The following is a 5,064-nucleotide window of genomic DNA, read 5'->3' on the forward strand; positions in this document are numbered from 1 at the left end:
TATAATCCCCCGGCAACCATAAAATGGCCCAGATAAAACCAAATAACATAAAATAAAACAAAGTGGAGGATTAAACCAACAACAATAATGTTAAAAATAGATGAGGAAAACAGTGTAATGGTAGTAAAATGGGAGAGCCTAAAGAGAAGGCTCACCAAACCATCAGCCACGAACATATGGTGCATCGAGTTTATCCCCCACAACCAAAATATTCAAAGAGGGGGTGGCACCCTGTCCACCAGAATATTGTTACTATCAATGTCAAATACAGCGAGCCAATTGGCCGGCTTATTTCCCTCAAGATGTATGAATCTCCAAATAACAGATCGATGGGAAGAGATGAGTCTAATTCACTTAATGCAATATCGCATATCCCACAGCACTTCAGCCGCACAATTAAGTATGTCAAACATAATATTTGAATCAGTCTCAACAATAAGGAATTGCCAATTAAGCGATAAAGCAATAGTAACAGCCATCAAAATGGGGGGCTATAGGTGAAACAAGGGGAGGAGAAAAAGAGAATACAATTACCATCATCATTCCGAGCAATGCCCCCAATGACAGCATTAGAATATTTCCAGCTTCCATTCGTGTTAATTTTGACCCACCATGTAAAAGAAGGCCGTCATCTCACCAAAACCGGGAGTTGTGGTATCCTCCTCCCAATAGTATTGGAGGTTCCCAAGGATTCAAAGTAAGAAATGCCCAAAAAGAAGTTGAGTTTCGTAGCTCCCACAGTAAAAATTTTGTTAATGTAGGCAATGATGTTAGCAAAAAATGTAGCACTACTAAAATTTTTACCAACATGCTTGATATCATTACGGGCCATCCATATAAACCAACAAACAATGTCAGGATAAATTTGCAGAAAGTGTTTTTGCCTCGGAGCAGGGTTACAAACCTCAATAATGTCAATCAAATTTCAAGCAGAAGATAAGGATATACGAAACCAGCAACCGGTCTTCTGCCAAATGCAAAGGGATAAGGGGCATAAGAAGAAAAGATTCTCTATAGAATCTTCCGCAGCATTGCAAAACAAGCATCGAGAAGCAAGTCTCAAGCCTTTCAATTTTAAAATATCATCACAAGTTATCACAGAATGAAAGATCTTCCACGCCAAAAAGGACATGGATGGGGTTAAAGCCCAGCTCCAAATCCTCTCACCCCAAGAGTTTTTATTAAAGGTGTGCAAAGCGGAATATAAAGATTTAGTAACCGAACCGGTAGCTAAAAATTTCAATACTGGAGAGCCTTTCGATTGAGGCTCCAAAGGAATAGAAGAAATAAATTGAGCCCTCAAATCCCACCAACTGGTTAATAAGGGGAAGATTCCAAACACCATCCAACCAACTGTCCGAAACAAAAAAGATTAGCATGCACCACGTCCCTCAAATTGAAAGTAACCTGGGCCTAAAAGTCATGCCAAAAAGAGAGATCAACACATCCCAGCTCCCAAAAAATATATTACTTAGCCCACTCCCTAACTTGTAATATCTTTTTCCATACCCTAGAATCACCCAACCGCCAATTGGCCAATGAAAGATTGATATTATGACAATATTTTCCATGCATGAATGCAGACCAAAAGGAGTCCCCTTTCCGAAATTTAAACCATCATTTAAAAAAGTGCCGACCACAAGGAGTCCCCTTTCCGAAAGTTACACTATAATTTAAAAAAGTTTATCTCAGCTATATGAGAAAGCGATTTAAAGCCCAACCCACCGGCATAAGTCGGTTTACAAAAGCTCTTCCAAGGCAGTCACCGCCTATCAGAGTGGCCAGCCACCCATAAGAAATTATTGAAACATCTTTCAAGAACCACATTAGTGCTCTTCTTAATTTAGAGAACTTGAAACACATGCAACGACAAACTCTGTAGTATGCTCTTAAGCACAGTAATATAACCACCAAAGGACAAGAAAACATTTCTCCAATTCAGGATCCGTTTCTTAACCTTTTCCACAACCTCATCAAATTGAATTTGCCTTCTCCTTCCCTTGATTAAATTGACCTCGAGATATTTAAGCGGAAGAGCATTTAGAGAAAAACCGGTGAAGTTAGCAACCCAATTAGCATTTCCATGACTAATCGTGCTACCCATAAGAAAATGACATTTATTTGCACTAAAATGAAGCCCAAAGACCGATTGGAAATCCTCCAATAATTGATATATTTTCTTGATTGCATGTTTGATGGCATTAGAGAACAAAATAACATCGTCAGCCTTTGTGTCCTATTGAGTGTCATATTTTTATTTAATTCTAATAAATTAAAATCCATTTTTATAAAATATGCCCAAGTCTTTCTAGGTCTACCTCTACCTTTCTTAACATAAGTCGAATATAAAAGATCTACTCTCCTAACCGGATCATCAGATGGTCAATGTTAAACGTGACCAAACCATCTAAGAGGATTCTCTCTAATTTTGTCCACCACTGGAGCTACACCAACTCTGTCATGAATACATTCATTTCACATTTTGTCTTTAAATCTAAAGCCACTCATCCACCTAAGCATTCTCATCTCGGCAACACTTAACTCAGTTTTATGCTTCTATTTTAAAGGTCTCACCACCAACTTATAAAATTTTTCTTTCAATCTAAGTGGTACTTTTCTATCACACAATAGGCCCGAAGCATTCCTCCACTTCAACCAACCAACATGATGAATTCTACTAATAACATCCCCATCTATATCACCATCACTTTGAACAATAGATCCGAGATATGTAAAGCATTCACACCTTTTAATAATTGGATCACCCAAAGTTACAACTCTGTCACTAGAGCTACTACTACCAAAGTTACATTCCATATATTCAGTTTTAGTTCTACTCAAACAAAGGCCTTTAAACTGCAAGGTAGACCTCCATAATTCAAGTTTTTCCTTAGCTATTTCTCTAGTCTTATCTATAAGAAGGATATCATCAACGAAAAACATACATCAAGGTACATCCTTCTGTAAATGTCCAGTAAGAGCATCCATAACTAAAGCAAAAAGATATGGGCTTAAAACTGATCCCTGATATAATCCGGCTTGAAAATATTTGGTCATTCCTCCTTCTGTTCGAACACAAGTATAGCTCTAATATACATATCTTTAATGACTTGAATATAAGTCATATCATCACATTTCTTCTCTAGAACTCTCCAAAAGGATATCATTTGGAACCTTATCATAAGCTTTTTCTAAATCAATAAAAATCATATATATATCCTCTTGATTCTGTCTAGACTTCTTCATCAAACCTATCAATAAATGTATAGCTTCCATAGTAAACCTACCCAGCATAAATCCAAACTGATTATGAGAAATCTTTGTAATACGTCTTAACCTATGATCATTTATCTTCTTCCATAATTTTAAAGTATGACATATCAGCTTAATTCCTCTATAATTTGCACAGTATAGTGCATCCCCTTTATTCTTAAAAATGAGAAGCAAAATACTCTTCCTCCATTCATTAGCCATCTTTTTTGTTTTAAAAATAATATTAAAAGTTTAGTAAGCCAAGAAACTCCCAAATCCCCTAAATATTTTCACGCTTCAATTGGGATATCATCAGACCCTACAGACTTTCCACCCTTGATTTTCTTTAAAGCATCCTCAACTTCTTCTTTTACTAATGTGATAGTAAAAATAAAACATTTTATTACTATTAACAATATTAAAATCATTAAGGTCTATAGTATTTTCAGAAACCTTATTGAAAAATTTATCAAAATAACTCACCCACCTATATTAAATATCTTTTTCTAAGAAAATCATTTTTTGATTTTCATATATAATACTTTACTTTAGTTAAATCTTTACTTTTCTTTTCTGTTTGATTGACTTGTTGATACATATATTTTTCATCATTTTTAGTATCTAATTTATTATAAAAATCACTAAAAACAGAATTTTTTGCATCACAGATTATTCTCTTAGACTTCTTACAAGTCATTTTATATTTTTCCCAGTTTTCGTCGACGATCAGATTGAAAATACATCAAATTCGGCTTTCTTTAAATTTTGAATTTGTGCTCGATTATTTTAAACATTGTTTTCAGTTTTGATGAATTATAAAATATATAAATTTCTATTTGTCGTGAATTCAGGTGTGATATGCATTGAGTGTGTGAATTGTGATATTTGTGTATCGTGAGTGTGCGCGGAAGTCACAATAGGTTTCCTAAGGCTTTTAGTCCTATAGAAACTCTCTTCAGGCCTTCATATGCTGGTTTTTAACCCTTGCGATTAAAATTTGAGTACTCGGGACCACTCACATGAGGCCTCGCCAAAAAAGCTAGGAGGTGGTTTGAATTTCTAAAATTGTAGGTCCCGGTACTAGTCCTGTAGGAGAGTCGAGCAAAAAATCTTAAGGCCAGATCCTAGGCTCCAAGAAGAGTAAGAGACCTCATCAAAAATGAGCTCAACAGTCACGAATTTAATGCCCATGGTTTCAGAGACTATTTCAAACTTCTCATACAGGTTTTTCGATGTGCCTCATTCACAAGACTTGGATGCATACAACAACAACAACAAGCCTTTATCAAACTACGTGGGCTCGGCTACATGAATTTTTTTTTTCTCCATTGTTCCTATTGAATAGCATATTTTCATTTAATGCTAACATATTAAGATCATTTTATATATAATATGCCCAAGCTTTTTTAGGTTTACATCCTCCATTCTTAACAAAAGTGAAATCTAAAACCTTTATTCTCCTAACAGGGTCATCAGACGGTCTACATTTAATGTAACCAAACCATTTGATGACTCCTCTAATCTTGTCTGCCACTGAAGCTACAGCAACCGTATCACAGATATATTCAATTCACATTTTGTCTCTAAACACTTGGATGCATGTGAAGTTAATTTTTTTTTAGATTTTACCCTCCAAAGCAAGCAAAATAACTAATAAAAATCAGATGTTGATATGTTATTTGATGTTGAGCACTTTATATGATTGTCTACTTTTTCCAATTACAATCAAACTAGGTAACTTTCTTACAATGAGAACAAAATGGAAAACTAACAGGATGTACTGTTGACCTCAATTTTCGTGAGGTCTAGTTT

Source organism: Phalaenopsis equestris, unplaced genomic scaffold, assembly GCF_001263595.1.
Source record: "Phalaenopsis equestris unplaced genomic scaffold, ASM126359v1 Scaffold000107, whole genome shotgun sequence".
NCBI classification, from domain to species: domain Eukaryota; kingdom Viridiplantae; phylum Streptophyta; class Magnoliopsida; order Asparagales; family Orchidaceae; genus Phalaenopsis; species Phalaenopsis equestris.